Here is a 15,015-nt window from a genome sequence, read left to right on the forward strand (position 1 = left end):
TGTGTGTGATAAAATCTTACTTTGTGTGCTAGGTATTGGAAAGTTTTACCTTGTGATGAAGATGCCTTGCGTTGGTCGGAGCAAAAAAGGAGCTTAGTGGTTCGAAATTTCTTTTTAAAATGACATTTTCTCGAAGTATAATGAGCAATTTACTCCACATATGTGGTGACTATACTGTTATATGTGGAGAAAAACTTTGTCCGATGACATGCGATAAGACCCTAGAAAGCTTCTTTGACCTCTATAGTTATGTTTCATAAGTCATCAACTCATAAATCATGAATGCCGGATGAAACACGAAAGTTGATGCCATGGTTTCCTATTAATAAACTCATGTTTCATAAGTCTTAAACTCATAAATTCCCATATTAAGAGCATATTCCACTTACAAAGATCTAAATTGCTTGTTTGGATGTACGCAAATGTGGGTTGGTTCTTTCTATTCCTAAACTTGTCTTCTTGTTCCAGAATTTGGTTCTGTGAGTAATCAATATGACTAAAAGGAAGCTTTCTCTAAAGGGAATGAAGGAAGAGGATATAGAGGATACATGTGATGAGAAGCTCTTTAATTTTCTCCATGAAACTAGAAATTCATTCAAATTCAACTACATTAGAGATATGCTCAATGTTCCCTTTGATTTGCAAGAGCTCTTGAAGGATCTTGAGGACAAACTGAATGATTGTAGGGAGTTTTATGATAGACATGTGCAAGGCCTAGAGATTGAGAGATTTGTCTATTATCATGATGTAGTGGAAGCTACAATGCATCTAGAACAACTTTGCAAACAAGATTCAGCCTCATTGATGAGATGCAGAATTCAAGAAGTGGGAAGCAGATTGCCCTTTTCATTAGGATTAGCATCAAGGTCTTCTTGTCCTCAAGGATGTTGGATTTCTTGTATATCTTTAGTATATGGACAATTCTTCTTTAGATACAATACAAGAGAAGAAAGGATATTGCAAGCAGAGATAAAGAGGTTGAAGAGAAGGGGGAAATGTTTTAAGAGGATGTTGAGAGCCAACTAGTGCAGGGGTTTGATGCTGCTTTGTTTAAAAATGAGAATATTACAAAATTGAAAGAAAAGGAGATAGAGTTGAGTATAGCAATTGAAGAAGGTCCTCTTGATTGTGTCCCAACATTTTCCACTTACCTCATCAATAAAAAGAGATATGTACTGCTAAATGATATTCAACACCTTTTTTATCTCAGAGAAGATTGCAACTTAACAATCCTTGCAGGATGGGGCCAAAATTATAAGAATTTTATAAGTTATGAATAGGAATTGCTAGCAAGTCTTAATGTTGAGAAAGAAAATTTTCAAGACAACTCTGTAGCCTTGCATTCATGTATTAATTGGATCGTGGAATATGAAAAGGAGGGGCTACCTATAGAAGAAAAGTTCTCACATGCTCAACAGAGTATTGGTATTGATGACATGGGGTATGACGAGAAATTGAAATCTCCATCAGAGGAGAAACCAAAAAGTTAATAATCTTTATGATGATAGTCTTCTTGAAGAATATGAAAACCCTATGGTATGGCATATAATTTTAAGATATCCATTGAGGTTTATATTAGAGTTTGTTATGCATTATAGATAAATATTATAGGATATTTATCTATTAACATCTTACACTATTGTGGTTTATTGTGCATATAGAAATTGAAGATCTAAACAGCTTTCTTGGAAGAGCCAAGGGCTCAAGGCCATTGAAGCTTGGTAAAAGTCAAGGTCTTGGTCATTATATTGTAAGCTTAAATAATCAAATAGGTGTAATTTATCATAGCAGGTTGTCAAAGCTCTCCAAGTCTACCAATGATGGCTTTGAAAGCCATCTTCAAGGTGATTGGATCCCAAGTTTTCAATATAGGATCATATAAGATAATTTTAATAGAGAACGAAAAAGCTGTAAGAGTTTTTGGCTTCATGCCTGGATATAGTGGATTTAGGGCAAGATACTTTGGAGTTCTTGGCTCTTATTTGCTCTTCCGTATATGAAATGCCAAGAATTTTAAGCTCCTTCCAGACTATAGGAAACAAGAGTTCTTGAAATGTAGAGGTCTTATTGAGTGGGATGAAATAAAAGATTCTTCTAGAGATCATAGTGAGTTGCTTAAAACTAGAGATTCTTCTGTAAAATAGAGTTAGACTAACAGATATCAAGGGTTTCTTGAAACCCCTCTTTTTCCATATCTTTGTCTACTTTGTAACCATTTTGAAAATCTTTGCTTTGCACAAGAGTTTAAATATCCCTATTTTCTTCTTTGGGTGATAGTCTATATAGTCTTTGCCAAAGATGATGTGGTTGTGTCTTTGAGCTTGAATTTGTGCCAAAATTGTCTATAGAACTATTGGAAGACCTCTAATAAACTATTTGATTTGTATCTTTCACCTCCATGTTTTGTGTGCCTAAAGTATTTTGTTATTGCTTAATAATATGATTTTTCCATATCTTAGGTTGACCACATAGATAGAGATCCATATTTCTTGATAAAATATGGAGCATGGTTGTATAGAATCTGCCACATAGTTAACAAATAAAGAAAGTTAATAAAAAAAACTTAATATGAGTTAGACAATGAAGGAATATACATATGCAAAGTTTTTACTATATAGTGAGTGAAGTGTTGATCACTCTAAGCTTCTATCACATTGCCTTTTTTTAAATATTCAATTGGTTTTTAAAGTCTTTGAGATCATCATCATTCTATCCAGTTTTATCACAATAAAATAATACTTTGTACAGTGTTTCCCAAACATTGGCTTTTCTATTCCGATCTTGTCCATTATCAACATGATCCTTAACTACATTATGTAGGGACTTCCACTTATTATATCTAATAGTTGAGCCACCATTCCTAGAGTTTATATTACCAAGTCTCCAATGAAAGCCTAGGAATCTTCTAGCATTCACTCCATCAATAGATGGCCTTTTGGGGACACAATTGCCATCCTCAGAGTTTTGAAGATATGGTTTAATAACAACATTAACACCATGCAAACCAATTGCATATAAGACTTTTTCAATCTTTGTTATAACATCTCTTTTAGCTGATAATGGCTTCAACTTCCATAATGCAAACCCTATATAAAGATGAACAAGCTTTTCAACTATCCTGCAAAGCGCATGAAGTGTACATATATGGGCATTCACTAAAGGAATATCTAGGATTGGCTTAAATTATAGATCCTTGTTGTGCCTAGAGAGAGCTCTATTCCAATTTATCGAGTTCAACTCTATGGCTGGGGACATGCAATATAGGCAAGGAGATCTGGAGTTGGCTTCCTTTGACACATTAAACATACATTTGAGCATCTTTAAGTCACCAGCTATGTGCCACTCAATCTTATAGTTTCCAAATACTTCAACAAATAACTATTTTTATATTTGTTGTCTCTTAATAATGTCAGGTATTGGTATTTGATGAAAAACCCAATATAATATATCAGAATCCTTTGTACCCACTTCGAATGCTCCAAGCCATCAGATATTGTGTTTAGATTGAACACTAAATGACATTGAATGATTACAATAACCTAATGAAAGTTCTATATTCATCAAGGTAATAGAGACCCTCTCTAATTTTGTGAATTTTAAAATCTCACTTTCATCAAGTTTAACCACAAATCTAGCTAGTCCTTGTGCATCTTCTAGTGACAAGTTATAGAATCTGATCATTAAATATTGTAGGGCGGGCAAGTTAAGGAAAATATTGCTAAATTCATTGAATATAGCTTTCTTTTTCCTACCCTTGAAGCTAGCCTTGATATGAAAAGGCTCACCTAGAATCTCCATCACTTTGTTATTCACTCTCAATCTGATAGTTCTAACCACATATGGCTTTGGAAGTATGCAATTGGATACCTGTTTTTGCTTCATATTTGATTGTAAAAGCTAGAAAAGTTGCATATAATCATCTCGACTAATACCAATAGTATCTAGTGTCTTCTACACTAACTCAGTATCCAAAGAATAATCCATTATAAATGACTCCAAGAATTGTTTCTTTGTCTTTTTAAATTTATTATTTTCTAGAATATCTTTTGAAACTATTGAAGGGAAAAGATGATAATAAAACTAAGATGCTTTTAAAGAATCTCTCTCACTTGCATTCGATTAAAGAAGAGACCTAAACAAAATTAATATCACAAATCAATATAATTAATTATAAACAAAGTCATAATTAATATTTTTAAAGTAAAAAAAAGTGTATCTTGCTTTTTGGATTCTTTTACTACAACCATCACCTCCTTATTTGAGACTCTCAATATTTTCAAGAGCCCTTTGTCAATTTTGAATGCCTAAAATAGTTTGCTTTGGTTGACAAGATTTGATACGTATCTCCAATGAATGAATTCTCTATTGATGATAGCCCTCTAGCTTTTGTAATAACTTATTGTTATGTTTTGATAAAAGATGGTTCTCCAATTTGAGGACATCCTTTTTTGCAACTAAGTTTAGTGTATAACCTAGAAATCCATTATAACCATCACCAATGAACCTCATCAGTGAAGAGCCATTATAGAAAGGTAGAATGCTATTTTTGCTAGGATCTTTGAGATATAGCCTGCCATCTAATCAAATATCATGATTCATCTTTCCTTCAAACTTGAGTATATGTTCCATAGACTCTGTGATAGTAATGGGTTTGTTATCTTTCTTATTGGTTCATACTCACTATCCAACTCAATATGACGATGATATAGAGGTCTTTTATGAGAGCTACAAAGATCATTGGATGACTGATCCATAACTAAGGATGTGATGAGAAGATTGGATTGAAAAACTATGTGAATTAGAAACAAGAAGGAAAGTGAAGAAGAAACTAGTAAGAGGAAAAGAAAGAAGAGAGTGAGAATGGAAGGAAGTAATCACATGTCAAAAAAATTTTAAATTGAATATTAGTTTTCACTTTAATGGGAATGAGTAAGATATTCACTATTACAACCTTTCTCACCTTTATGGAGGCCTAGATTTCTAGGTTTGATGTGACCACCGGAATATCACGACAATAACTTATTAGTGATTTTTGATATATTTACTTACCAAAATATACAAGTTTTCAAAAATCTAAAAAATAGTTTTATTTCTCTCCCTAAGATCACTTATAGAGCATTTTCGAGATCTCAAAACTCCCCTAATGTTGAATAACTCATGTAAAGTTATCAACTGGCTGCTTAGAATGCCTCATATAGTAGTCCCGCTATTATCATTCAACTCCGAAGTAGAAGAAGAAGAAGGCCTTATTGAAGCAGAAGTAGAAGATGATGTTGATGATGAGGCCCCTCCTCGTCCATGAGGGCATGGCCTTTGATAACCACTCCATCTCACCAAGGGCAAGCTCATAGAGAGAGAGAGAGAGAGAGAAATGAAATGAAATGATATATTAACGTCTACAAAAGGCCAAAATGACCAATGAGACCATGAGTTACAATCATGTGTATGATGGTACAACTGTTTGGGCAAAATATGTAGCACAAAGAAAAATAAGAAAGGAAACTAACTATGGCTATGTGAAAAACATAGAGCTCTATCTAGTAACAATGAGCTCCAAATGGTACAATCTCATGTGGGTATGGAGGGCCTGGCTCTAACCCGAGCAATAATCCCTTATATCCTTCTATGAAGGTGTCGTCGGTGTCTGTGTCGAGGCCTAGGACGTCTGGATCGGCTAAGTTGAATGGCTCAATCAATTAGTACTCTTTGTCTGTGTGTGGACTATGGCAGTGAGAGAGGCTCTCGTGTGGACTGTGGTTGTAACTGTATTGAAGTCTTCTGAGTCTCCTTTGCAAAGAAGTCTATGAGTTGCCTCTATGAAGGACCTCAATGTCCTGGACCGGCTGTACTCCTGAGGTGCATGTCACGAAGCCATCGTATCTCAAGAAGAAAGAGTCCAGGGCATTGCTCATCGGTAAAATCCATGACTCTCGATAGTGGTCCAAATCCATCTCTAAAGAGACAACAGAAATGACCACGAACCTAATAATATGCTAGGCAGCATCAAATATAATGCTCCTCTGTCTCTGGCTCTAATTGGCATATCTGGCATATGTGCTCCTTTGGTGGGATGGATCTATATCTTCCAGTCTCAATCTCTAGCTAATGTGAGGAGGTGCGCAACTGGCCAATAGTACATATATCTGCCAGTCTCAATCTCTAGCTAATGTGAGGAGGTGCACAACTGGCCAATAGTACATATGATCCCATGGAAAGGTGGGTGTCCATGTATCTCGGGGGAACAATAAATCCATCATCTGTAGTATGAAGGAAATGCTCGCTGTAGAAAGCCATCTTTGTCCCTAGCTCCTGCCCTAGCATCAACCATGTCCGCCTGATATCCAACTACGCAAGATCCATCCTGATGATCTTGCGAATGTCTAACCTGCTCAAATCAAGAGATGGTGCATCAAGGGAGTACTGGAAGGGGGGTAACTTGTCCATGCTAAAGCCATGTAGCTCAAACCATGCTGACATCTGTGCATACCAACATGAAGTATCACCCTCTTTGGCAAGCTGCCTAGAGGACTCAAGGGCCAACCATGCATATATGTGTCTGGGTAAGTCCCATAGGCTATGTATGTATGCGACCGATTAGGTGAGAGCCTCTACCACAATCAGTGTAGCTGCTAGCTTGGCTTTGATGATCTCATGTGGCACTAAGGCCTTACATCTGATCATCCTGGATATCATGGACACTAGGGGTTTCTCCATCGACCTCCATCTGTCATAAGTGCACCCTAATCTACTACGGTGGTCAAGACTGGGCCCCCATATTTGTACTCCATAAAGTAGCGTGGATGTGACCAATGTATCGAAGAGCCATAGATTGGTGTGGGGTCCTTGGAATTGCACACGTAAGCACATCCTCTCTAAACCACCTAGTGCTATGTATCCGCGAGTTAGTCTAGTGTCTGTTGCCCCTCGCATAGAAAAGGTGGGCCCTGTGAATAAGACTCCCAGGTATGTATAAGAATCCACATACTCCAGCTTCTCAGATCCATATGTGAATTTAGGTGCTGATCTCCTAGCCCATTGTGGTGTAGTATTAAATACCATCACCTTGGTTTTACCAAGGTTCACTGAAAGTCCACTGTCCAAAGTATAGGAGTGTAATGCATCCAAGTGTCTTTGTAGACCCTTTGGAGAGTTAGCTATCAATACAATGTCATCTGCATACAATAGGAGAGGTATCCAAGTGCCAGCTAGTGGAGCTCCTCTATCTCCTTCCTGTGAAATATAATCAGTAATCCCATCAATGTACATGCCAAATAATGTCGAAGAGAGAGGGAATCCCTGCTTCACCCCAATGGTGGAGTAAATAGGTGCTAAAAGGCCCTCAGGTGTCCGGACTCTGCCCACAACTCTCTCATACAGTGCCAAAATACCCAACTGAGCTCTTTCAATACTCCCATGGCATGCAATCTATGTCTCAGCCTGTCTCTCAGTATTGTGTCAAAGGCTTTGCGGAGGAAGTCCACAAAGCAGCAGTAGGTCCGTCAGCCACCATGGGCCCTTCCCACCTCAATGATTGCTCTGAGTGTGAGGATGTGATCCAATGTGGAGAAGCCTCTCCTAAGGCCAGCCTGTCCCTATGCTCTAAGACCCCACATCTTTGCCCACCTGCTTAACTCATTCTCAAGGATGGAAACACATAACTTAGCCAATGTATGCCCAACCATGATAGTCCGATAGTTATTGGGTAGAGCAGGGTCCCCTAACTTGAGGATAGGGACAACAGTGTTCGTACTCCAGCTTTCTAGTAGGCCTTCACATATGGCTCTATTTAACATGTAAGCTAGGAATCTTGCCACCAAATCTCTAGCATGGATCAAGTGCTTGGCTATTAATCCATCATGATCTTTGTGTTGGGGTAAAAGGCCTATGGGCCTGCCCGTGTACACTATGACCGCCCATTCTTTATTCATATATAATATGATAGTGCAATGGCAGTGGAGAAGGAGAAGAGGAAGATGCAGGAGAGAAGAATGGGCGGTCACAGCGTATTGAAGCTCCAATAGGCAGTGGAGAAGCTTCAATGCCACCATGGATTCTTCCCCCCGAGGTAAGATTTCATCTCCCGCCTCTCCCCAGCCCTCATAGGCTCTTTGTAGGTATTCCTTGGCTTCATTGGGCACCTTGTATGCCCTCATTTGCCCCCTTAAAATCCCATTTTTTCTCATATCTTGGGCATTCGGAACCCGATTTATACAAGGTGAGTCTAACTTGGGATTTTGGCAAGCTCCAAACACAATGGTGATGTCAAATCTGCCAAATTCTGATCAAATTTTTTTTGTAATAGATCTGAGTTGATTTACAGTAAGAAAATGTCATGCTCTTAGCTTATGTGATACTCTCAAGGCTTGGTATTTGATGCCCAAATTCTTTGGGGATGTTTGCCCAATGTTTTGAGATGCTTTAGGACTTGGGTTGAGCTTCCGTAGCTCAATTTATGTAGGGATTTATTGTTGTACATTGTTTGGGTGCAGCAAGGTTTTATCAGGGACGGCTTATGCATAATACTCTTTGTTAACATTCGGGTGTCCTATTGGATATATTGATGCTTTGTCATCATGGTTTATGCCCGGATATGCTATTTGAGAGCTATTGAGCCTTGATTTGGATGCGGACACTTTGTTGTTGGTTGGGATTTATGCTACCTTTGTTGATAGGTTATTTTACCTCCAGTTTGGTTATGCCTATGGTCTGCGAGTGCTCCCGACTACTCGGGATGATATGCTGATGTATTTGGATGATGCCACTTTGATGTTTATGCTCTCGGATGCTTCTTGAGCAAAGAGTAGAGCTCAATTCTTGGTTCACTGTAATTTTCTTTACAGAGCTGGCATTTCACTTGACAAGGTTTATGGCCCGTGCTACCCATTATGGGATTGATGTCTAATGTGAATGCTTTTAGGTTCGACTGCAGTATGGTAGATGATTGGGCTTGAATCGACTTGCATTTGAGAATTTTGTGGAACAGTTTGCATTTGGTCAGCTTATCACTTATGCAGCTTGGATGCTGTTTGGCCCTTAATGCCCCAATTATAGATCTTGGATTTACTTGGATGCAGATACATGTTTGAGCAGTGCTTGCTCCATTGCCTTGGCAGTTGATTATTGAGCTTTCATTTCTCATTGATGCTTGGTTATTTGTGGGTTACTCCTTGATCAGTGGACTTCTTGATAATGCTTGGGTTTAGCAGTTATGGCTTTGTTGCTTTTGTGTTGCCTAGCTTCTATGCTAGTTGGGTTGCTTTTGCCCATACAGAGTAGTTGCTCTTGATGCTACTATCATGTACTTTACAGAGCCACTTATTTGAATGTTGTTGTACAAATACTTGGGCTTCTCCTGGAGCTTGACCATTGCAAGATTTTATGCCACTTACCGGTCTTGCATTGACTTGGATGCTACTATGTGGTCTGATATACTACAGAGTCATGTTTGCCATTATGGTTATGGGTGGATTTCATGGCTGAATACCATATGCCCTTTTGACAGATGTCTTGACTTTTACACTGTTGTGGTTGGTTATGTCATGCACTTAGCTACGAGTCTTTTTCATGTGGGAGCTTCTACATCCCTAGTTGATGCTTCTGTGCTTCCCTCTCCAGTGCGAATGGAAGAATACTTGCAGCAGCATGCTTCTATCACTTGTGCTTCTACTGACAGTTGTCTTGATGAGTAGGTTCCCTATGTTGGGATAGCCCTAAACTCTTTGAGTTCCTTGGATGTGGATAGCCCTATTCATGATGACTTGGATTCCTTGTCGTCTTCTACAGATTCTTCTTCTATAGATGTATGATTCCATTGTGGGAAGCTTAGGCATGTCAAAAGAAAATGTTTCAGATGGATTAGAGAGCAGCAGAGACAGAGACGGACTTGACATGAGCAGAGAGCCAGAGATACAGGAGATGCAGCAGGTGTTACCACTATTACTAATGGTGAGGTACATCTTGTTACCCATGATGATGTAGTTGAGCATGTATTCCTGTCATCTAGTTTCCCTACAACTTTCTTGCTCAGTGATACAGCCTACACCTCAGATTGGCTATTGGATTCTATGGCATCTTGTCATGTTACTCCACATAGAGCATGGTTCTCTACTTAGAAGGAGTTCGATGGATGCATTTCTTTGGGCCTTGAGCAGACTTATGCTATTCTTGCTATAGGGGACATACACCTAGCTTTGCCTAATGGAACTCCTCTTATGCTTAGGGATGTTTTACATGTTCCCATGCTCAGTAAGAGCTTGATTTCTATCACAGTCAGTTGCATGATGCATGTTGCTCTGTTTCTCTTCAAGATAGGTCATGGAAGATGTATCGTGGTTGCTTGGTTTTGGCCAGAGGTTCTAGAGTTAGTTCTCATTACCCAGTGCATGTCTCTCATGTGGGAGATTCTATGGTTGCAATTATCCAGATACCACATGCATTGTTATGGCATTATCACCTAGGCCATATACACCATAGAGAGATGGAGATCTTGTCGCGTTCAAACTCATTACTACCTCCTATGTCACTTACAGATCTTGATGCTTGCCATGATTGTACTCTTGGTCCTTGTTGCAGAGCCCCCTTGGCTTATGGTGATCGTACGAGGCATGCTCCTCTAGATCTTGTCCATTGTGCAGTATATGGACCTATGCCTTCCCAATCACTTAGTGGAGCGTCATACTTTGTGACCTTTGTTGATCATGCTACCCACTGTGTTTGGGCTTTTCCCTTGGTGCAGATTGAGGATGCTGTAGTTATGCTTGACAGGTTTATGGATTCTGTTGGTAGCGGGCCTAGGTGCTTGCAAATGGATTATGCGAGTCATGCTCTCTTTCCTAGCTTTCGGACCTCTTGTCAGCAGTATGGCATTAATTTCTTGTGCCCACGGTATTATGGGATTTCTCATGGCATGTGCCTGACCTTATAGGAAAAGGTTGCTTCTATGCTTACCACAACTAGGTTGTCTTATGGCTTTTGGGCGGAGGACCTTATGACGGCAGTCTATTTGGTTAATAGGACGTTGTGCTTGGATCGTATTACACCCCGTGAGGCATGGAGTGGCATGCAACCCTCCTATGATTACTTGAGGATGTTTGGCGGCCAGGCATCTGTATGTATGCCACATGAGCTTATGTCACGTAGATGTATCCTCCTTGGTTATGGAAATGGTGACTTTAAGGCCTACAGATTATGGGATTTGGATGCCTAGTAGGTCATACGCAGCCACATGCTGTCTTCTATGAGACGCAGGCACCTCTCAGGTCTCTTGATGAGTGTTCAGTATGCTTTATGGCTAATTTTACAGCAGCTACATACCATTACAACAAGTTGTTTATGCTGAAAATGAGGCACTTATTGGCCTAGATGACATAGCTATGCATAGCAGTTAGGGCCAGGATGTTGGTGGTCAGTTGCTAGACCCCTTGCAGGTTCATGAGAGCCATTTTCTTATATTTTTGTAGGCTAGACAACCAACCATATGTCAGTCTTCCGCTTCGTTGAGGCCACATGTAGTCTTGAGACCCTGTTGGACGAGTGTCCGGGATGTTGGCTCTCTTTTAGTGATTGACTCTGGAGAGTTTGACTGCTCTTCGCTATCTTGTATGCGCCACATTGATGCTATGCATGACTCTGATGCTTTACAACCATGCACTGATGAGTTGTGCTTGCTTCATGAGAAGCATTCTTGGATTGCTCCATTGTATGGAGCTGTGGGATCGCTTATCTCTTGGATGTCATGGACTTTGGGATGCTTGATTCTTCTTCTGCAGAGGTTCCTGACACTTCTTGCATAGCTCGCTTTTTGATTGGGTGTTGGGTGAGATGTCATGATTCCTCACCTTGTCTTTTTTTAATTTTCTTTCCTTTGTTTTCACTCCCTAGCCACATTGGCCTTTTAGTGGGAGGTTGTTGGGATAAAAGGCCTCTGGGCTTGCTCGTATACACTATGACCACCCATTCTTTATTCATATATAATATGATAGTGCAATAAGGCTTTCAGTTCAGTTGGACAACACCTACATTGTGTGTGCTCTTCTCTCTCGCATCTTCCTCTTCTCCTTCTCCACTGCCATTGCATCCCCTTCACTTTGTGACTTTCCTCTGCTAAGTCTGTCAATGGCCTCTCGGACCCTACTTTCTATAAAGAAAGTGGTGGTCTCTGAAAAAGACTCAAGTGGGTCAGGAAGGGGTGGATGACCCTCCACAATATAAATACTAGCTGCATACTCCTCCCATACAACGGTGGACATAATAGGTGTGGTCGAGCAATGCTCTCTGAAAAGCCTCCAAGCCTCTCTATAGTCCTGGCTCAAGAATAACCGATATAGGTCTCACTCCAGTTGGGCCAAGAATATTCTCTTCTTCCACCATGTGAGGCGTCTGAAGGGTATCTATGCCTGTCTGTGGGTAGTGGACCCCAGTGCTATCTCTCTCTGTAGCCGTGCGCTCTGGTCTCACAGCACTCATCATCATACTAGTTGTTTCGAGGTGTCACCCTTGTGGAGGCTCTCTGTGTGGGTTGTGAGTGTGGGAAGGCTACACCTGCAGCAATGTGTAAGGCCTCACTAAACTACTGAGTCAGCTCCTGTAATGGAATGTCAGGGTCTGCAGCATGTACCAATCTAAGGATCTCCACCTCATAGATATCCTCTGTCTCTCTAGAAAAGAGGTATCTCGAGTGTTGGTGAGCTGCATGATGGGTCTGCGTGTCAATGAATTGGAGGTCAATGGTGAATGATAGGTAGGCATGATCCACTGCAACTTCGAGAAGGCGTGGGGATATTGAGAGGTCCTAGATGTGAGATATTAGCATCGGTGGGGAAAGAACATAGTCTACTGTGTTGGCATCGTATTGGTGAGGATAAAATGTGAAGGTGCCAGATAGGGGGTATCTAGCCATGCCATTGAGAATGGCCAACCTATGTGCTATGCCCATCTCCACAAGGTATCTCCCTTATTCGGTGACTTCCCCCATATCCTGAGATGTCCTCTCCAGTTGTAGCTCTAACTCATCCTGCTCCTATAGCATCTCCTCAAATACATCAAAGAAAGACACCTGATGGGAGGCTATCCTAGCATTAAAGTCTCCTAGTAAGATAACCTGAATGTCAGTCACTAGCTACCTAAGTGATTGAATCTCCCCATCTTGGGCTTCTATCTTCAATTCCAACTTTTTAATCTTATCGTTCATCTACCTATTCACTATGCTCAGTCTGTTGTCATACTCCTTGACTTTGTTGATGGCATTGGTAATCATCTGCTCTATCTGGACCTTCTCCATTTTGGGGGTGAACTCCGTCTTGTTGCGTTGGGCCTGTGGGGGAGCTCAATTCAGAGTTTAGAATAGATGATAACCATTTCAGTGCATGTGAGGAACAGCCATTTCATGACAGGTTTACTGTCTGCAACATGAGGGATTGTGGGACTAGGAGATGGTAGTAGGCAACTGGGGGACTGTAGAGGTGGTGGGTGGGGAGCTGATGGATGGCGGGAGAGGCTAGCATTAGGTGGCACAGATAAAGCATGTGACGAAGGGATGAGGTGGCGTAGGTGACGAGGGGTTGTGGCATGGCGAGGAATCTAACAGCAGGGCCGACGGGTAGAAGCTGGTTAGCAGCAGGTACTATCAGCAAAACGGGATCGTGACCTGACGTGGAGCTGTCGGACGAAAACGACCTGTCCTATCGGAGAGAGAGAGAGAGAGAGAGAGAGAGAGAGAGAGAGAGAGAGAGAGAGAGAGAGAGAGAGAGAGAGAGAGAGAGAGAGAGAGAGAGAGAGAGAGAGCTTGAGCTTATTCAAATGGTTGCAAAGCGTCATGGCGCCATTAGTTAAGATAAAATTTAGAGGATATACATTGCAAGATAGGATGGCCTGAAAGTCATTTAGAGAAAGAGTGCGATTGAATACATGCTCAATGCATTCATATATGCAATTTGAGAGCCACCTATAATTGCCACCTAAGATAGGTTATTGCCTTGGTATTTCATTCAATAGTAAATAGATATGTATTTCTATAGAGCATATGTACAAGTGGATAGGTATACATATTGTGGGTGTATATACATGCTCATACTTTCATTGCCTGTGAGTGATTAGATCATAGGAAAGTACTATTCAGTACGTTGTGAACAATAAATAATGATGATATTTGTGCAAATAATGATAAGATATTTGTAATGCTATGTATCAAGAAAATGGGAGGCAATGATTATATGATTAATTAATTATAAGAGTACTTATGGTGGTATTTAAGAATATGTGGTACCATTAGAGAAGTGAATTTTATATACATATACTACCTCCACCAATTGTTAGAGAGGAGAGATTGCGTGTGTGTATATCTATTTTATATATTATTGAGACCTTTGTCATGGGGATCCCAAACCAACTAGAAGGCTCCTACGGCTATGCAACACAAGGAGAAAGAGTTTGGTATTTAAGAAGTAAACATGGTTTTCTTGAAGGGTGAATAAGGGTTATATTTAATTTTTATAATCTCCCCCACCTAATTAATATACGGACATACACATACACATATTCTTTGTCTCTCTCGTTTACATTTTTAATTGAATATATAATATGATCATGAAAAGGAGAAAAGTGAGTCTTTGAAAAATTATATATGGTTCTCTCTAAAATTCATTGAGAGAGAGAGAGAGAGAGAGAGAGAGAGAGAGAGAGAGAGAGAGAGAGAGAGAGAGAGAGAGAGAGAGAGAGAGAGAGAGAGAGAGAGAGAGAGAGAGAGAGAGAGATTCTTAATATAGTTTATGGGCTATTAAAAGCTCAATATGTGAGGATGATATGCACCCCATGATAGGCTTAGTGTGAACATAAATCACCGTTAAAAGGTATCTGTCTTTGAGAAACTTTGAGAAATGATCATAAAGTTTTGTTGGAGATATAGTTTAGGCTTGATTTTGTTAATATCACTCTTTCTTTCCATATAGATTAGTGAGTGCCACATCCCCATATATTGCATTTTCGTGTATTCAACATTACATTAGTCTCAGTCTCAGT

Source organism: Lygodium microphyllum, chromosome 4 (genome assembly GCF_053477565.2).
Source record: "Lygodium microphyllum isolate KBCC chromosome 4, Lygodium_microphyllum_v1.1.10, whole genome shotgun sequence".
Classification (NCBI taxonomy): Eukaryota; Viridiplantae; Streptophyta; class Polypodiopsida; order Schizaeales; family Lygodiaceae; genus Lygodium; species Lygodium microphyllum.